At 32.9% G+C, this 22806-nt stretch overlaps 1 protein-coding gene across 15 annotated transcripts in view; it reads right to left on the bottom strand.

Annotated features, from left to right (window-relative positions):
• Positions 1-22806, bottom strand: part of LOC149808102 (uncharacterized) — a 534871-nt gene that overhangs the window by 100353 nt on the left and 411712 nt on the right. For 9 of the 15 annotated variants that reach the window (XM_089973484.1, XM_089973483.1, XM_089973481.1 and 6 more), the window contains one exon: positions 2424-2625. The exons of the other annotated variants lie outside the window; for them this stretch is intronic. The gene's annotated coding sequence lies outside the window, so the exon portion shown is untranslated. The remainder of the gene's footprint in view (positions 1-2423; positions 2626-22806) is intronic. 15 annotated transcript variants of the gene reach the window in all.

Below are 22806 nucleotides of genomic sequence, written 5' to 3'. Positions count from 1 at the left end.
TAAAATTGTGTCACTTCGTGTTATATCATGCTCATTTGGCCAACAAACGACAAAACTAAAACATTTATCATAACTGCTCGTCTAGTATTGCAAGATCAACTTTCTTTTACATAAATTTTACTATCGCTACCTAATACACACACACAGACACACACACGCAGACAGACACATACACGCAGAGACACACACGCAGACACACACATACGCAGAAACACACGCAGACACACACGGACACACACGGACACACACAGACACACACACGGACACACACAGACACACACACACTTTCAAAACTTAGTCCCTTTTTGTTACTTTTTTCTAATAGCATTTAATAAGAACATATTTTATAAATGTTATGTGCTGCTTCCAATCTCAGTTAAAGTTATTCTTTGGATGAGGCAAAAATAAACTTGTCCGTATCTACTTCCAACCGTTTTTCCAGATGCTTCCCGTTGTTGACAGAAAATGCAACAAAACACCAGTTCATGTAAACAGGGTAAATATATTACATTAAATACGTGTGAAGTCTTGAGGGTAACACTGAGTAATCCCTGTAATCAATTATTTACCACCTGTAGTACGTTGACATACATGAATTAGTTACTTTTCATTTAATTAGCGTCACTTTCTTGTAATATTTCATATTTATTTATCCTCCCATTCGCCGAAATTCAAGAAGCGTAATGGAACATAAAACAATTCTACCTTTTAGTTTTTTGAGTGAAATTTGATTTGCTTTCTTAAATCAACATTTGTATTAGCTTGCAAATCGGAGAAGAAATCTGAAATTTTGACATTTCCTTGTTTAAGTTACAATAACATTTTTCATGCCGCTTGATCAATACATAATTGGTAAAGATGTTAGCGCAATTTGAGAACTGAAAGCAGAAACTGATGCATGCATAAAGGCAATGCACGTTATGGACCCCATTAATACCGTATACAGAGTACAACAGAGTCCTCCAACATGCTCAAAAGATATGTTGTTGACATTTCTTTAAAAATAGCTCTGTTGGTTATTGCTCTGACTTGTGCAAATTTGAACATTCTTTCTGATTTTAAACTTACTATTGACTTATAAACATTTCGTAAAAAGTTTTGCTTTGATCCCAAGAATTAAGGCGGATGTCAAATGAACTATGGGGGTCTGTTTAAGTCCTGTTTTGAAGTGAGATACATTTTCCATGCATAATGAAAATTGATGTTGTGCGTGCGTGCGTGCGTGTGTGTGTGTGTGTGGGGGGGGGGGTATGTAAAAAAATATGGGAATTTGCCATGGCGATAAAAAAGTAGTTATTACTTGAGTTATGTACTTCTGGATATAGATGCAGTTATTGTAGAAATGAGAAAAGCTTTCATCTCTGAAACAATTTACTTGCAATGACCGTTTGAAAGAGTGAATATGGCACTTCGACAAAATTTCCCACATACACTTGTATCCTTACCTAAGGTAATTCTTTCCTTCAGGAAAGGGTCGTCACGATGTCAGAAGAACGTTGCTATCAATATCGAATGCATTACAAATAAATAATAAACTTATTATGATACATATGTTAATTTGAAAAAAAAATTCAAAGAAATAATACCTTACTATGGCAGATTTATTCATTTTAAAACATACATATTGTGCATGCACGTGCACCTCTCAACGGTACGGAGGAGTTGTAATATTCGAACAATATGTTATCAGCAAGTTATTGATTAAAACGCTACAGTGCACCGCTGCACCTATACTCGTATAAATACGGGAAAATATACCAGATATGAGTACCATATTTGGAAAATACATGCTCTTAAGACAAGTGTTTTCTTTATACGAAATGTGATTCTTCAATAGAGGTAAACTTTAAGGCATTTTTGACTAAACTGGCAGAAAATACAACCCAAAAAAAACCCCACAAAAAAACAACAACAACAAGAAACAGACGAAATTTTAAAATTAAGTATAGGTTTACAAATATATTTACAATTGCTAACAAAATTTTCATTTTCAGTTGCACAATTCAGATTTTCAAGTCTGTAAAACTAAAATAAAATTTAGACACAATTCGTCTGAGATTAAAATTTTCATTTTCTTCTACTGAAAATATCTGCAATTCTGAAGTTCATAATTTTCATAAAAAAAAAATTATATCACACTGCCTACTGACTATGACCATGATGGAAATAAAAGATTCGCAAATACACAGGGAAAAAAAAATTGAATTCGTGCATTTTCCAGTAACATTTTTAAAAGTATCAAGTTCTATTTTTTTTATAGCGTAGATTTAGTACAAGGAGGCATTTATGAAATATAATGAAGAGCAAAACGTACTAGAAGTTAGACATCCGAATCTCTAATAAAGCGAATATTTAAAAAAAAATCCCGTGGTTACGTAATAAGTACCAGCACAAGAACATTAATGTGTTTTATTTAAACTTACCTACAGACAGTCACAGCTATTCAATGTAGGGAAATCAAATGTTCATTAAAGGCACTGTTTGGATCAAAGCTCACGCGCGAGGTGGGCGGACTCAAAGATAGTAAAACACACTTCCGAATAACAAGCAGAGCTGCATAGGACGGGCCGCCAGGCGACGAGTTACACCATCCTACACACTAACTGTGAATGAACTGGGAACAGCCTGTAAAATACACAAAACAATGTCACTATAGTAAAACCACCGACGACAGTGGCACACTACCTGAGTAATACAGTGAGCTCTTTGCCCATTGGTTCCTGAGCACACGGCAATACAAATATACACTCAATTACTACAGCTATTTTGTTTTTCAAAAAGAAGTTCGTCAGCGCTGTCTAGGTCGTTTTGTCACAGCACTCTATCAAAGCCGAAGGCCCAATTGTAACACAAGTCTGTACTGCAATGCTATGTTTAAGATTTGCAATCCTGACACATTTTATTTTGCTTGGCTTGTTACATTCACAACTGCCGTATCGTTCTCCATAGCACAGGTAGGAAAACATGTATGCAAATCATAATTTTATTTTAAATGATAAACAATTTTGAAGACAGGTAAAAAATCTGCTGATGCCTATAAATTCTTCACAATTGAAACTTATCAAGTGGAGGTATTACGCATTATTGCTCACCTTGAACAACAAAACAAACCTCACATATCGTTCACTATATGTGGTAATTACAGAGGCTGAGCTCGTCGCCAAAATTATTTAAGGTGTAAAATTAATTCACCTTTCAAACTGTGCAAAACCAATGCAAATATATTCATCCTGACTACAGCTTGACGGCATGGACATATTTTCCTCTTTCTATGGCAGTCGATCTATATCTTTCTTTTCCGTATTGTATGGTTTTTATTTTGGTCTAGTGACGGAGTCAAAGAGATAAAAAAATGAACAGGTTTAACCCTTTGAAAAATAGTTTGAAAATCAAATGAAGACTTGCTGATTCAGCAAAATGTTAACTTTGTCCATGTCAGGAAAATCGGATTGGAGTGTAATTGACATGATAGTTTGTATCCTAGCTAATATCAAGCATGTTTTTTTCTTTGTTCTTTCTATTAATATCGTTTCCTTACCCGTAGCCCTGAATAGTTGAATAATTCCTGTGCAATTTTTCTCTTTGCGAATTCGCATTCATGTCTTCATTTCCATATGCCTGAGTTGTTTTCTCCATGGTGACTTAAGGTTTTGTACATAACATAATATAGGACTATGCACTTTGATTCTGAGTATTGCCTCGTAAACGCTGACACAATAAGCCCATAACTTAAGCCTACTGAAAACGTTTTAGAGTTAACCATACTTACAATGTTTCGGCTGAGAACGTGATAAGAGTTTTAATGATGCGGTTGCTCAATCGCAACCCTACATAAAATTTGCATTTTTATTGATAATGATGGTTTCACACATCGTTCGACATTTTGAAAGAAATTGTTTTGCCGGCGTTTTTAGTCTGTTATATAAAGTTAGATCCAAATCTCAGTCAGACTCAGAAAACAACAGAGCAAAAGTGAATTGTTCAGAGCAAGACCAGATACCATGCTGCCAAATCAACATTCTAAACCGACATGACCCCCCCCCCCCCGATCAACAGTACCGGTATGTATTATTAACTATCACATTATCAATAGCACCTTTGCCACCCCCATGCTATATACTTCAATACGCTCTTTGAAGATGGTAACTTTTCAGTTTTCGCAAAAAGAAGACAAAAACAACACCCATAAAAAAACACTTAAAAAAAACACAACAACAAAAAACGAACATCCACCCACCCAGAAAAGAAAAGAGCAAAACAGAACAAAAACAAAAATACAAACATCAGTATTAGGCTAAGAGAACGGGATGTACAAATGAATTAGCTCCAAGATACTTTTACAATAAGAACATTATTTCTCTGACACCATCACTGGCACCGACTATGTACAATATTTTACAGCAAAAGTGTGAAAATAAAATATAAGTACTTTACTTCCTTCATCTGCATGCTTCCAGTTTTAGAATGTTTCATCACTAAATATTACAATCAAAGATTAACCATATAATATAGACACATGTAATTTAAAACAATAATAATTCCAATTATTATAAATGGACTGCGTCTAACACGCTTTGATTGGATGTAAACGGTCACGTGATACTGGTCTATAATTTTTTTACACATCGATAAATTCTGCGGACTACTTTTGGTTGCCTGTTACCAAATTATTTGATGTGAAGTTTTATCTATATCAACGCCTTACACTCTAATAATATCGACAACAAGCTCCCACCCACCGATTCCTGTGATTTCCGATATAAAAAAAATGACAAGCCACAGCTTAAAATCGAGCTTCATGCAACACTCATCCCTTTTGCCGAAGAAGGCATATGGCTTGCTTTAGAAGCCAATCTTCGGTAATTATTGCCTTTCACCTCGACAACATGTTACAGCAGCCGTTATTAAATGTCAGGGTCATGTGTCAACCAATTGTCACTAAGAATGGATACGATTTTGCTTTAGAAAGATCGAAATGCGTAGAAAGTAACAACGACGTTGCTATAACAACACGTGCCATACGCAAGCGTAATTTTCAGAAAAGGGAATACCCCTAGTTTAACTGCAACAACCATTTTTTTAATATTAAAAAATTGATCATAAATGTATATCACTAAGATGACCCGCAATGACATTCTACACCGTATCACTGTATAAAGAAAGAATGGATGAATCTAGGCTAGCGAAGATATTGCTATGTATTCTACCGCAGTTAAGAGGCTAATGAAAGAAAACTCGATGTACATAAAAGTGAATGCTTTGTTGGTTAAATCTGCTGATCTCATGTTAGAAAGGAAGTAAATTGTAATTATAAGGACTTTATGTAAACTTTGTGAGTGATTAGGTAAATTGTACACATCGATAAATACCCAACCATGATAATTTAATCCTATATTACAAATTTGTCAGTTTCAATCGCAATAACCAGCGTCATATTAAGGGACATGCCATTTTACAGCGTCATATTAAGAGACATGGCATTTACAGCGTCAGATTAAGAGACATGCCATTTTAAAGCGTCAGATAAAGGGACATGCCATTTTACAGCGTCAGATAAAGGGACATGCCATTTTACAGCATCGGATTAAGGGACATGCCAATTTACAGCGTCATATTAAGAGACATGCCATTTTACAGCGTCAGATTAAGGGACATGCCATTTTACATCGTCAGATTAAGGACATGCCATTTTACAGATTATTACGCAATCTTCAAAGAAGCGTTATTTTGGAAGATGCTTCAGTGGTCCAACCGAGATATGGCCGTTCTCCACAAAGAACTGATAAGTTCGGAGACAAGCATTGAACCCATACCAACGACTTTAATTCGACTTCCCCTGTTGACTCTATTGTCTACTACTTCTTTCTACACATTACTCTTTTCATTGTTTCAAAATCTTTCATCCGGGATATCTCGGAAAAGTTGCTCCTCCTTTTGAACAGTTTTGTAGATGCCTGGATATGCTTATATTCTACGGATGACGTCATATGGGCTTATGGTTTTTATTCCATCATTTATTCTGGGCTCTTCTTTTTACCACGGTGGACTTCAAACATTTGGCGTGACATGGACTTGAAACATCTGCACTGGCATGGACGTGAAACACTTGCAGTGCCATGGACTTCAAACGCTTGGCGTGACATGCAGTTATGTTTGTCACATGAAGGGTTCGTCAATCACAGATGGCAGAAGGAGAATATGTCCTCTTTGCTTATTTTGAGTTCGGTCTTTTTGAATGAATCTCAAATCATGCATCTGAATTTATAGCAGAATTATGACCATCCGAAGCATTTAAAACTGAAATAAGATATGCAAACAGGCAATACACTGTCCCCTTCCTTTTTTATCGGTTTACTTGTTATTTTTTTGTTGCGAATATGGTTATTTTTGGGGATCTCATGATTTATTAAGTTGGTCATCTTTCTAAAACACCAGAATTTTTTTTAGTTGCTTATTGTGAGTTCTGTTCATATCAGTATTGAAGAGTCAATAGATTTCTTTTGATGTTTTAACGTTTTATGGAGCAGTTTATTTAACCCACAAAAGTACACAGTACAGTAATTCTACTTCCTGCACACTATTCAACCCAATCTCTGTGATTTAACTCCCTGCACACTATGTCACCCTAATTACAGTGATTCTACTCACTGTACAATATTCGTCCCAATCTCTCTGATTGAACTCACTGCACACGATGTGACTCTATGTAGAGTGATTTAACTCACTACACACTATGTGGCCCTAGGTACACCCATTCAATTCCCTGCACACAATGTCATTCTATGTACAGTAATTTAACTCACTACACACTATGTGACCCTAGGCGATTCAACTCACTACACAGTCACCCAATGTACACTGATTCGACTCATTACATATTATGTGACTCTGTGTACAGTGGGTGATTCTATGTACAGTGGGTGGTTCAATTACCCAACACACTTTGTCACTCAAAATAGATTGATTCAACACGCTACACACAATGGGACCTTAAGTAAATTCCTAACTTCTGACAATAAATGATAGTGTATTTTTATATATAACAAGAATCAGATATTATAAGACATTGCAATTTAATCTAATTCTATGACGGCATATTCCGATTTTTTAAATACACCATGCTTAAATATACTACTGATCAACACTTGAAGATGTGATGTGATTTGGATTTTTAATGTAGCTTTAACAATTTTTCAGTTATATCGCTACGATGTCTGCAGTGTGGCAGTTTATAGTGATGTCTAGCACTGGGGCATCATGCCACAGACATGTAGCATGACGTCCCACCCAGTCACATTATCCTGACACCAGTCCGACCAGTCCAAACACTAACCTCTTAATGCGGAGCACCAAGCGAGGCAGCTGTTAATACCATTTTTGTAAGTCTTTGGTATGACTCGGCCGGGGATCGAACTCACAACCTCCTGCATCCGAGGCGGACGCTCTAACCACTAGGCCACCGGAATGGTGTTCACTTAAAGAAGTATAAGGTCAGACTGGCTAGTCTTGTTGATTTATCTTCAATACTGGAGGCTTAGTCAAATACCCCCTTTAAAATAATATTTGTAACCAACTTCTTTGAAGTTGCTTTATCAAACAAAGGATTATACTTGTAAAGTACATTACATGTCTAAAAAATAAATTAAAAAGATCTTCCAAAAATGAACATTCTAAAAATGTTAATTTATTTTTAGAGCTAAAGAGAATTTTAAAACAGTGAAATATATTGTGTTAAAAATAGTATACATCGACAATATATGATTGCATGAATCATGGACAAGTTTGCATAACAATGTGTACTATTTACAAAGCTGTAGTCACGATCAACGTCATTTAAATGCTTGCATTATAAGTTGATACTGTTCAATTATCCACAAACAAGGAAAGCCATGAATTCTACCCAACCTTAATATTTTACTGCAACAAGCAGCCTTTAACTTCCCTATTAATCACTTCTACAATAACTCTGAAAGACGTATCAAATTGTTTATATATCGTCAGCACGTGCGACGTGACACGGGCAAGTATTGGGTGATGTGCCTTGCCCCTACACACCACAAAACAGTATACATTACAACGAGCTCTTGTCCTTTAGCGACCGCTAAAGGATCGATTACGTGATTCGTCTGCTCATGTTTCTTCCGTCTTAATACGCCCATCACGGTGGCGATGATATGCGTAATGAATCAATCCATATAGGGTCACACGCATGTGCATGAGAAACATGAAGCTGAGCAACTAGTAAATATCTCAGTCACTAGATAATACATAAAGGTTAAGTAAAAAAAAAATATTGATTTCGATAGATCTTTCTTCTTACGCATTACATACAAATAACTGAGTTCGTAAGTTAAGATAGTTGGGTACATCAGCATCTGCACTTGTTTAAAATGACATTAATAAAATATAAAAATTGATTATTTCTTTATCAAATTATTTTCCTAAACCAATGAAATATTCTTATTAAGAAGAAATATATAAAATCACTACAATATAAATATAGTGTCAATATTATTTATGTATCACCTTTTTATTTATCACATTTTTCCACAAATATACTCAATTTATAAGTTAAATGTTGCGCACTGACACCGTTTTACGATCTTTTCCAAGTTTTGATTTACTAGAATCATGTATAGAATGTTAAAATTCCGATTATGATAAAATAGAGAACAAAACACATTTTATCTCAGATTTAGGTGTGTGTGTGTGTGATTTTGGATTTTTAACGTAGATTTAAAAAAAAATTCAGTCATATCGCTACGATGTCTGCACTGTGGCAGTTTATAGCGATCTCGAGCACTGGGGCATCATGCCACAGATATGTAGCATGATGTCCCACCCAGTCACATTATCCTGACACCAGGCCGACCAGTCCTAACACTAACCACTTAATGCTGAGCGCCAAGCGAGGCAGCTCTTAGTACTATTTTTGTAAGTTTTTGGTATGACTCGGCCGGGGATCGAACCCACGACCTCCCGCATCCGAGGCAGACGCTCTAACCACTAAGCCACCGGAGCGGTGTCAGATTTAGGTAATATTATTTTGTTAGTCTGTTTGTCTGTCTGATTGTCAGTCAGTCAGTCAGTCATTCTGTCAGTCATTATATATGTCTGTGTGTCTGTCTGCATGCATGCATGCATGCATGCATGTATGTATGTATGTATGTATGTATGTATGTATGTATGTATGTATGTATGTATGTATGTAAAAACATCTTAATAATGTAGGTTCCTGGCTGAACCTTTCCCAATTTACACCTGATGGTCGTAATATACCTTAAATATGAAAACTGAAGTAAACATATGTATATTTGTTTAAATACATTTTAAAATAATTTTTGAAAGTTCTTGCATTGTTTATTTGGTAGTATTCGTCATTTTATACTTTTCTAAAAGATTTCTTTCCTAGCCAACTAATCGTTGATACTGTGGAGACAAGGGCTGATGCTCCGAGCACAATGAAAATGAGATCATTTCAAGTCCATAATATATATGTGGATCAGGTTTTCATTCTTCCATATATTATACATAAATTTGCTTTTCCTTTTGTAAATAGTTGCATAGGACGTAGTTAGTCTTCGCTGTGGTAAATCGAAGACGATCCATTGACACATATGGTTGGACTATACTGTTAATACCTGCATCTGTTATCATCCGGTCATAACGTTCGTCCAAGTTCAACTGACACACTGCGAACGTGAGATAATATTGGAATTATTACCTTTATTCGGTTTTCTGAGCGAGTTGTCAAACTGTTTGACTATTTATCATTCATAGTTCTAAAGCTAAACTTTATTACAGGGATCCAAACTTCGTGCTTGGCTCCAAACATAAATGGAGCTGCATATAGTAGATTTCAAATAGAAAACAATGTCCGTTCAAAAAATGGAGAACGGCTAGTGCACCAAGAAATATTTAGATGGCGGTTTTCCCTAATTTAGTGTGCACTGACAGAATATTTGTATTTATATGAAAGTCAATGAAATATTATTTATGTGCTACAGATTTCGTTATTGAACTTGTTGATTAAATATACCTATTACAAAAATGAGTGGAGAAAACTAGGGTATGCATACATCATCTGCAACGATGCCTCTGTGTCGTTTCCAAAGACTTTCATATATCTCGAATTTATAGTCGATAAAAATTTTCATGGTTTGATTTAACGGAGTGAAAATTCTGCGCTCACCGGAGACATGAATTTCTTTTAAAAGTAAAGTACATGTGTTATGTATATTTGATTTGCTTGTATTTGATTTAATATATAATTATTTCATTTTTATTGTTTGTCAGTTTGAAATTTTTTATTTTTCATTACATGATATTGTAATGTCAATTTATTCACTAGAGATGATACTTTTTCAGAAAATAGTTTGAGCTTGACTGTTAGTTTATAAACACCAGGTGTTGATCTAAATCCTGACCTTGTTTCAGAATTTGTAGCAACCTTAGTAAACAAGTTCTATTTTATTTTAAAATGATTGGTTGTTGTCGAGGTCATGATGGAATTTCGGGTTTAAGATGTAAACAGTCTGTTTTATTTCTTAGAATAAAATTATTGGTTTTCGTCTGGGCACTCTGAGTGTGCGTGACCTATAACAGGTACTTGCTTTATATAAGCGTCCAGAAGAAAAAGCGAATTATTGAAGATTTCTCATAAATATCGCTATAATATGCGAATGCATTCTGTATGTATTCTAGGGTAGATTTTTTCAGGACCCCATGCCCTTAATGAAGGACTATTATCTACATATTTATGATAATGTGAAGAATATTAAGGCCGATGTCAGGAAAAGGTAAAGAAGACAGATTATCGGAAGTATCATCTACCAAAGATTGTTCAGGAAACATTATTAAATAAATTCGCTTTAACAAAACTAGAGTGAAAATATTAGTTATTTTGTATCAGAAATGATAATCTGATGTTGTAGTTTTGCTTCAGAAATGTGACATCTCGAAGTTTATTAACCAATTTCTTAAATACTTAAGTTTGTTTGTTCGTGCGGCGCGTATAACTCCGTTTCTAGTATCTCTGAATTCGGTCCTGTAAAGAAGGATTCGTTCTTTTAGCAAAGCAGCGGATCATCTCCGTTGCCGAGAAAAGGTATCAGTATTAGTATACATCCAGGGACGATCTCTCTAACGAATTGTTATTATTTCCTTAGGAAGAGCACATTTAGCTGCCTCTAATATATTGTGAGAAATCTTGCACACCTGTTCAATATTCGAAAGATCAGAAAACTCCCGATCAGCTCTATACAGCAAGTCTCTGTACAATTTTTAATTAGTTGCTTGATAGTCACATACTTTTCGTTTAAAGCTATATTACCAAACATTCATATAGTTTGTGGACAATTATACGGGGTTATGATCGCAACAATAAGTTTTAATAACCTAGTGTGCCACTAATACATATTATTGTAGAGCTATAATTTGCAATTCTTTTGGGTTTATTGATCAGTTTATGTAAATTAAATATATTCAGGGCCGTATTACCCATTAAGCACAGTAAGTACGTGCTTAGGGCAACAGCCTAACAGGGGCTCCATAAACAAATTCAAATTGATGACGATACAATTTGATCATTAATATATGACCATTTCGATCTGCGTGTACGAGTATTTTGATCTGGAATGATGGCAGCACTGGTATTGTATCACCATTTTAGCTTTTAATATTTTTGTTTTGACTTTCACATTTTGTAGTTGGGGGGGGGGACCATAATATTTTAAGTGCTTAGGGTCCTGGAAGGCCTTAATTCGGCACCAAATGTATCCATGATATATGTAATATTTCTACATCAACTTGATAATGTCTTCGTTCATGTAACCTAAGATGATTCTTTTTTGACAATATTGTTTTGTTTGCTGAATTAAAAGTTCTTCTGAAGTCCAATAATAGAATCTTGAGTGCAGGTTAAAAAAGGTCACAATTAAAAGTTTACTTTCGTTAAGAATGATCTCATCCCAGAGGGCATGAAAGTTGGGTATTAATCAATTGTTCTTTCGTTACGCAACCCCGATTTCTGTTTCTATCGAGACAGATTAGTTTTAAAAATTTCTATCGATAGAAGACATACACTTTTTGATTCAGGTCATAGCTGAGGTCCCTCCAACGCAACTGAGAGGGCATAAACATATTTTTTCTTTAGTTGGTAAAAAGAATGATAATAAAGACACTTATATTTACGCATCTTGAATTTCCTCAGAATGTACTTTCTTGGTTAGCTCTGCAAATCCGAATGACATAACCCATGTCATAGAAAACCTGATACATAATGAACGTGTACTGTAATTTCAACTACATTTCCAAGTGAACTCACATTCTCCTTACTGCATTGAATTAGCCCAATAAATCCAGAGGAACGTAAGTAGAAAAGCAAAATTGAGTTGGATCAACAGATAAAGAAAAGCCACCCATTCCAGACCAATTGGAAAAGTTTTTACAGTGCTCATTCATTCAAAATATGACTCTAAATTTCGATTTTAATTAGACCAAAACGATAATTCTTTTTAAACTAGTGTCGAGCACGCGACGAAGTTCTAAGGTCGCTGGGCGGTGCTATGTGCGCATTATATTGTTACTGTGTATTGATGAATCTACGGTTGTGTATTTATTTTTAAATATAGCATAAGTTCAATTATTTTGTTCCGTGTAGAGTATTCCTTTATTATTAAATATTAGGTAGGAAAAAGAAATGAGTGTATACTAAAAAGGTTACTGCATTTGTATGGGAAATATGAACTCGTTCTTACGGACTAATACTTTACTCCCAAGGTCGAGAAGTATCACTCGGTAAAAACTCGCTCATATCTTCCCATACAAATGCAGTAACCTATAATTATTTCTAAACTTGTGCATCAGATAGTTATAAACAAAGCACTTTGTTGATATATAAAATGAACTTTGTTGATATATAAAATGAACTTTGTTAATATGTACATTAGAGCATGGACTAAGGTTCCAGTCTACAATTTCGCACTTTGCATGCGGTTTAATTTTTAAAAAAAAATAAATTCCCAGGTTTTCCTCCATAGTTATTTACAACAGACTCTGTACATATTAGGTATTTTAAAGACCTTTTAATTCCCTTCATTTTGGTGTATGATTGATGGGTGTATTATCGGTTATAGGGTGTACAACGTGGCTTTACTTCCGATGTGCACTTCTCAAGAGACTGCTAGCTCCTGGACTTCAAAGGTAAATTAAAGAATAAAACCCACAAAAAGACACAAAAACGAGCCCATAATTTTTTTACCTATTACACATTTTATAATTCATTCACTGCACTTTTATAATCTGGTAGTATCTAATCGGAGCCACGCTAGAGTCTGATTGAACGAGATTATATCATCCTATGATTTGATCTGTTGCGAACAAAAATTAATTCATTTAACAGCACAAACATATGTAATATCAAAGATAATGATGATTGTAGTGTATACGTAATATCAAAGATAGGATGATTGTAGTGTATTTGTTATATCAAAGATAAGGATGATTGTATGTATTTGTAATATCAAAGATAGGATGATTGTAGTGTATTTGTTATATCAAAGGTAAGGATGATTGTAGTGTATATGTAATATCAAAGATAGGATGATTGTAGTGTATTTGTAATATCAAAGATAAGGATGATTGACGTGTATATGTAATATCAAAGATAGGATGATTGTGGTGTATATGTAATATCAAAGATAGGATGATTGTAGTGTATATGTAATATTAAAGATAAGGATGATTGACGTGTATATGTAATATCAAAGATAGGATGATTGTGGTGTATATGTAATATCAAAGATAGGATGATTGTGGTGTATATGTAATATCAAAGATAGGATGATTGTAGTGTATTTGTAATATCAAAGATAAGGATGATTGACGTGCATATGTAATATCAAAGATAAGGATGATTGTGGTGTATATGTAATATCAAAGATAAGGATGATTGTATTGTCTGTGTAATATCAAAGATAGGATGATTGTAGTGTATTTGTTATATCAAAGATAGGATGATTGTGGTGTATATGTAATATCAAAGATAGGATGATTGTGGTGTATATGTAATATCAAAGATAGGATGATTGTAGTGTATTTGTAATATCAAAGATAAGGATGATTGACGTGTATATGTAATATCAAAGATAAGGATGATTGTGGTGTATATGTAATATCAAAGATAGGATGATTGTAGTGTATATGTAATATCAAAGATAGGATGATTGTAGTGTATTTGTAATATCAAAGATAATGATGATTGTAGTGTATTTGTTATATCAAAGATAAGGATGATTGTAGTGTATTTGTAATATCAAAGATAAGGATGATTGTATTGTATATGTAATATCAAAGATAATGATGATTGACGTGTATATGTAATATCAAAGATAAGGATGATTGTGGTGTATATGTAATATCAAAGATAATGATGATTGTAGTGTATTTGTTATATCAAAGATAAGGATGATTGACGTGTATATGTAATATCAAAGATAAGGATGATTGTAGTGTATTTGTAATATCAAAGATAAGGATGATTGTGGTGTATATGTAATATCAAAGATAGGATGATTGTGGTGTATATGTAATATCAAAGATAGGATGATTGTGGTGTATATGTAATATCAAAGATAGGATGATTGTAGTGTATTTGTAATATCAAAGATAAGGATGATTGACGTGTATATGTAATATCAAAGATAAGGATGATTGTGGTGTATATGTAATATCAAAGATAGGATGATTGTAGTGTATATGTAATATCAAAGATAAGGATGATTGTAGTGTATTTGTAATATCAAAGATAATGATGATTGTGGTGTATATGTAATATCAAAGATAATGATGATTGCAGTGTATTTGTTATATCAAAGATAAGGATGATTGACGTGTATATGTAATATCAAAGATAAGGATGATTGTAGTGTATTTGTAATATCAAAGATAAGGATGATTGTGGTGTATATGTAATATCAAAGATAGGATGATTGTGGTGTATATGTAATATCAAAGATAGGATGATTGTGGTGTATATGTAATATCAAAGATAGGATGATTGTAGTGTATTTGTAATATCAAAGATAAGGATGATTGACGTGTATATGTAATATCAAAGATAAGGATGATTGTGGTGTATATGTAATATCAAAGATAGGATGATTGTAGTGTATATGTAATATCAAAGATAAGGATGATTGTAGTGTATTTGTAATATCAAAGATAATGATGATTGTGGTGTATATGTAATATCAAAGATAATGATGATTGCAGTGTATTTGTTATATCAAAGATAAGGATGATTGACGTGTATATGTAATATCAAAGATAAGGATGATTGTGGTGTATATATAATATAAAAGATAGGATGATTGTGGTGTATATGTAATATCAAAGATAGGATGATTGTGGTGTATATGTAATATCAAAGATAGGATGATTGTAGTGTATTTGTAATATCAAAGATAAGGATGATTGACGTGTATATGTAATATCAAAGATAAGGATGATTGTGGTGTATATGTAATATCAAAGATAGGATGATTGTGGTGTATATGTAATATCAAAGATAGGATGATTGTAGTGTATTTGTAATATCAAAGATAAGGATGATTGACGTGTATATGTAATATCAAAGATAGGATGATTGTAGTGTATTTGTAATATCAAAGATAAGGATGATTGTGGTGTATATGTAATATCAAAGATAGGATGATTGTAGTGTATTTGTAATATCAAAGATAATGATGATTGTAGTGTATTTGCAATATCAAAGATAATGATGATTGTGGTGTATATGTAATATCAAAGATAATGATGATTGTAGTGTATTTGTTATATCAAAGATAAGGATGATTGACGTGTATATGTAATATCAAAGATAAGGATGATTGTAGTGTATTTGTAATATCAAAGATAAGGATGATTGACGTGTATATGTAATATCAAAGATAAGGATGATTGTGGTGTATATGTAATATCAAAGATAGGATGACTGTGGTGTATATGTAATATCAAAGATAGGATGATTGTGGTGTATATGTAATATCAAAGATAGGATGATTGTAGTGCATTTGTAATATCAAAGATAAGGATGATTGACGTGTATATGTAATATGAAAGATAAGGATGATTGTGGTGTATATGTAATATCAAAGATAGGATGATTGTGGTGTATATGTAATATCAAAGATAGGATGATTGTAGTGTATTTGTAATATCAAAGATAAGGATGATTGACGTATATATGTAATATCAAAGATAAGGATGATTGTGGTGTATCTGTAATATCAAAGATAGGATGATTGTAGTGTATTTGTTATATCAAAGATAGGATGATTGTGGTGTATATGTAATATCAAAGATAGGATGATTGTGGTGTATATGTAATATCAAAGATAGGATGATTGTAGTGTATTTGTAATATCAAAGATAAGGATGATTGACGTGTATATGTAATATCAAAGATAAGGATGATTGTGGTGTATATGTAATATCAAAGATAATGATGATTGTGGTGTATATGTAATATCAAAGATAAGGATGATTGTAGTGTATATGTAATATCAAAGATAAGGATGACTGTAGTGTATATGTAATATCAAAGATAGGATGATTGTATTGTCTGTGTAATATCAAAGATAGGATGATTGTGGTGTATATGTAATATCAAAGATAGGATGATTGTGGTGTATATGTAATATCAAAGATAGGATGATTATAGTGTATTTGTAATATCAAAGATAGGATGATTGTGGTGTATATGTAATATCAAAGATAGGATGATTGTGGTGTATATGTAATATCAAAGATAGGATGACTGTAGTGTATTTGTAATATCAAAGATAAGGATGATTGACGTATATATGTAATATCAAAGATAAGGATGATTGTGGTGTATCTGTAATATCAAAGATAGCATGATTGTAGTGTATTTGTTATATCAAAGATAAGGATGATTGTAGTGTATTTGTTATATCAAAGATAGGATGATTGTGGTGTATATGTAATATCAAAGATAGGATGATTGTGGTGTATATGTAATATCAAAGATAGGATGATTGTAGTGTATTTGTAATATCAAAGATAAGGATGATTGACGTGTATATGTAATATCAAAGATAAGGATGATTGTGGTGTATATGTAATATCAAAGATAGGATGATTGTAGTGTATATGTAATATCAAAGATAGGATGATCGTAGTGTATTTGTAATATCAAAGATAATGATGATTGTAGTGTATTTGTAATATCAAAGATAATGATGATTGTAGTGTATTTGTAATATCAAAGATAAGGATGATGGTATTGTCTGTGTAATATCAAAGATAGGATGATTGTAGTGTATTTGTTATATGAAAGATAATGATGATTGTAGTGTATTTGTTATATCAAAGATAGGATGATTGACGTGTATATGTAATATCAAAGATAGGATGATTGTAGTGTATTTGTAATATCAAAGATAATGATGATTGACGTGTATATGTAATATCAAAGATAATGATGATTGTGGTGTATATGTAATATCAAAGATAAGGATGATTGTGGTGTATATGTAATATCAAAGATAGGATGATTGTATTGTCTGTGTAATATCAAAGATAGGATGATTGTGGAGTATATGTAATATCAAAGATAGGATGATTGTAGTGTATATGTAATATCAAAGATAGGATGATTGTAATGTATATGTAATATCAAAGATAGGATGATTGTATTGTATATGTAATATCAAAGATAATGATGATTGTAGTGTCTGTGTAATATCAAAGATAAGGATGATTGACGTGTATTTGTTATATCAGAGATAAGGATGATTGACGTGTATTTGTTATATCAGAGATAAGGATGATTGTAGTGTATTTGTTATATCAAAGATAGGATGATTGTAGTGTATTTGTTATATCAAAGATAAGGATGATTGTAGTGTATTTGTTATATCAAAGACAAGGATGATTGTAGTGTATTTGTTATATCAAAGATAGGATGATTGTAGTGTATTTGTTATATCAAAGATAGGATGATTGTAGTGTATTTGTTATATCAAAGATAAGGATGATTGACGTGTGTTTGTTATATCAAAGATAAGGATGATTGTAGTGTATTTGTTATATCAAAGATAGGATGATTGTAGTGTATTTGTTATATCAAAGATAAGGATGATTGTAGTGTATTTGTAATATCAAAGATAAGGATGATTGACGTTTATTTGTTATATCAAAGATAAGGATGATTGTATGTATTTGTAATATCAAAGATAGGATGATTGTAGTGTATTTGTAATATCAAAGATAAGGATGATTGACGTGTATTTGTTATATCAAAGATAGGATGATTGTAGTGTATATGTAATATCAAAGATAGGATGATTGTAGTGTATTTGTAATATCAAAGATAATGATGATTGTAGTGTATATGTAATATCAAAGATAGAATGATTGTATTGTATATGTAATATCAAAGATAATAATGATTGTGGTGTATATGTAATATCAAAGATAGGATGATTGTAGTGTATTTGTAATATCAAAGATAAGGATGATTGTAGTGTATTTGTTATATCAAAGATAATGATGATTGTAGTGTATTTGTAATATCAAAGATAGGATGATTGTAGTGTATATGTAATATCAAAGATAGGATGATTGTAGTGTATATGTAATATCAAAGATAAGGATGATTGCAGTGTATATGTAATATCAAAGACAATGATGATTGTAGTGTATATGTATTATCAACGATAATGATGATTGTAGTGTATATGTAATATCAAAGATAAGGATGATTGACGTGTATTTGTTATATCAAAGATAAGGATGATTGACGTGTATTTGTTATATCAAAGATAGGATGATTGTAGTGTATTTGTTATATCAAAGATAGGATGATTGTAGTGTATATGTAATATCAAAGATAGGATGATTGTAGTGTATATGTAATATCAAAGATAGGTTGATTGTATTGTATATGTAATATCAAAGATAATGATGATTGTAGTGTATATGTAATATCAACGATAATGATGATTGTGGTGTATATGTAATATCAAAGATAAGGATGATTGACGTGTATTTGTTATATCAAAGATAAGGATGATTGACGTGTATTTGTTATATCAAAGATAGGATGATTGACGTGTATTTGTTATATCAAAGATAGTATGATTGTAGTGTATATGTAATATCAAAGATAGGATGATTGTGGTGTATATGTAATATCAAAGATAGGATGATTGTAGTGTATATGTAATATCAAAGATAGGATGATTGTAGTGTATTTGTTATATCAAAGATAAGGATGATTGTGGTGTATTTGTAATAACAAAGATAAGGATGACTGTAGTGTATATGTAATATCAAAGATAATGATGATTGTAGTGTATATGTAATATCAAAGATAGGATGATTGTAGTGTATATGTAATATGAAAGATAGGATGATTGTAGTGTATATGTAATATCAAAGATAGGATGATTGTAGTGTATATGTAATATCAAAGATAGGATGATTGTAGTGTATATGTAATATCAAAGATAGGATGATTGTATTGTATATGTAATGTCAAAGATAATGATGATTGTAGTGTATATGTAATATCAAAGATAGGATGATTGTAATGTATATGTAATATCAAAGATAAGGATGATTGTAGTGTATATGTAATATCAAAGATAGGATGATTGTAGTGTATATGTAATATCAAAGATAGGATGATTGTAGTGTATTTGTTATATCAAAGATAAGGATGATTGTGGTGTATTTGTAATAACAAAGATAAGGATGACTGTAGTGTATATGTAATATCAAAGATAATGATGATTGTAGTGTATATGTAATATCAAAGATAGGATGATTGTAATGTATATGTAATATCAAAGATAAGGATGATTGTGGTGTATATGTAATATCAAAGATAGGATGATTGTAGTGGATTTGTTAAATCAAAGATAAGGATGATTGTGGTGTATTTGTTATATCAAAGATAAGGATGATTGTGGTGTATTTGTTATATCAAAGATAAGGATGATTGTAGTGTAGGCTGTGGAGTAAGAAACATTCCTATTTCAGTCGCATCGATTTTGATAATTGTATACTAGTGATAAAATAAATTGACAACGTCAATCAATTGTAAAAATGGATAATGTTTTCCAAGATTTAAGAAACAAAGGAAAATAAGCATTAGGCAAATCATTTTCTCTCTAGCTGTATATTCTGGCTATTCGATTAACGTTTCGTGTATGATTACATGCAGTTCTTTTTGCTTTTATCCCAGTTCTTTCCACTTTTATCCTTACGGGCGTTAAGCTCCCCACCTCTGAAATCTTTTTGGATGAAGAAAAAAAAGCTTAGCCATCCACATAGCATTTTCCCACCACAATAATTCATCGATTTTACACTTGGACGACTGATCACATATTATTGCATTCGGTGCGCCGAAGCGACCATCATATGCCGATCAAAGGCGTGTATATTACCTGTTTAGTACCTTCATTCTACAGGACGGTGGTGATCTTGTGTGATAGACGGGCGCTTAATAAATGTTTTGATATAGTGAATACCTAAATACATGGTACTTAGATGTTTTATGGAAAGCATTTGCAAAACGAATTTGTACATTTTAAAAACATGTTTTATATCCTTGTTATTACAATATCTACGTGATGAGATGTATGCAAGTTCGTATTTGCTCGTAATCCATTGGAGCACTGACTGTTATTGCCATTAATTCTGAATCAAGATACAATTACTGAATCAAGATACAATTACTGAATCAAGATACAATTACTGAATCAAGATACAATTACTGTTAAAAAACTGATATGGTCCATAATTAATGTACATGATGCAAGTGAGATATTTATCTAATATATGTTGCGTATTGCAACCTGAGTATAATAACACTTTTGTCTGTGTCATTGTAAAGTTACAGTGCATTCATACAAGCAACACGGGAGACCTGGGGGGGGGGGGGGCCGAGTGGTCTAAAGGGGTCGCTTTTACCGATCACGGCAATCTCAACTCTGTCCGCTGGGTTCGAGCCAAAGGATCGGCCAGTGTGGGTATATTAAAAAATTTGCCAGTAGCTTCCCGTGGGTCTGAGGTTCTTAAAGGAGTGTTCCCGTGTTATTCCTACAACAATTAAACTGTCCTCCATGTTTAGCCTATCATGTGCTGAGAAATGGCGTTAACCCCCACAAAAAACAACAACAACAAACAATACATGAAAGTTAACGACACATTTTTACACACAACGATATGAAATACCCTTAAAGTTACTGGTGCAATTTTATACACAGCAAGATGGAAACACCTTAAAGTTACTGGAGCATTTGACATACAGCAGTATGGAAGCACCTTAACGGTACCTGAGCACTTTTACATACAACAATATGGAAATACCATTAAGTTACCAAAGCACTTTTGCACACAATATTATGGAAACACCTTAAATTTTCCAGAGTATTTTTGCACACAACAGTATGGAAACGCATTAGAGTTACCGGAGCACTTTTAAACACAATAATATGGAAACACCTTAAAGTTACCGAATCACTTTTAAACACAGTAATATAGAAACAGCTTAAAATTAATTGAGCACTTTTACACACATCAGCATGGAAAGCACTTTCAAGCTACCAGTGCACTCGTACACAAGATAGTATGAAACCACCTTTAAGAAAAAGGGATGGGCGGGGTCAAAGATGATCGACCGTGGTGGCTTAACTAGAACCGATATGATCTATTTATCTGATAATGATGTCCGATAAACTTATTTATATAATATTTCCACCTTGTTCGGAAACCATTCTTAATTTATGTCAAACTAAACAGTACAGCAGGTAAATTTGGGCAAAGACTACCAAAATGTAAGTACTTGTCACATTAAAGAACTGAAAAAGGGGTGCTAAAACTAATTATAACTCAAGAAACAAAGTTGATGAAAATCAAGGACGTGTTCACTTTTGACAGTGTGCATATGCACTGCACACAACTGAAATATTAATCAAACTTCGTTGAACCCACCTTTTGTATTGTCTGTTTAGACACACTCGGTAGCAGATAAGACGGTATTGGTAACGTGTTGCCCAATTTGTCATCCATGATTATCGCTTTGATGTGATCCTACTGGCAAAAACTTCATAAAAGCCCAGATAATTCCAACACGCGATCTTTCTCTTGCTTGAAAGATACCAATTAAGGTCAACTAAACAGTAACAAAGACATTAGTACAAAACCGTTAGAATTCGAGACCTACAAACCGGCCTGGAGGGTTAATTTCCTTTTACAAAGTTGACATGAAAAATCTTGTGATGTTGCCAATGATTATTGTCAAATGTCTATGGATGGAACCTCAATGCGGTTCTTTTTGCGTGTCCTTGTGCCATACAGGTCCACAGAAACTGTTGAAGATTATTAAAGAATCCTTTGAACTTGTAATATCAGCAACGTTCTTCTCAAAGCTCAAATTGACAGGGACACAGGAATGGCGGAAACGAACGAGCATAAGGGAGAACTCTAAACCACTTTTAAACAGACTGTTTGTTTTCATTGAAATGGAAGCCTCACTGGTTGTTGGAATGTTTTTTATGCTAGGCTAATTCACGTTATTAAGTAACTACCTAATGATAAAAAGTTGTTATTTTGTGTGCGCATCCTCCCCTCCCCCCGTAGTAGAGCTTTCTTTAATATACATACCTAATTTACCCCATTAAGATATCAATACCTAATTTATCCCATTAAGATATCAATACCTAATTTATCCTATTAATATATCAATACCTAATTTATCCCCATTAAGATATC

Source organism: Sinohyriopsis cumingii, chromosome 1, assembly GCF_028554795.1.
Source record: "Sinohyriopsis cumingii isolate HCF-2022 chromosome 1, ASM2855479v2, whole genome shotgun sequence".
NCBI lineage: Eukaryota > Metazoa > Mollusca > Bivalvia > Unionida > Unionidae > Sinohyriopsis > Sinohyriopsis cumingii.
The sequence above is the reverse complement of the archived record's forward strand: the minus strand, read 5'-3'. Positions and strand labels throughout refer to the sequence as shown.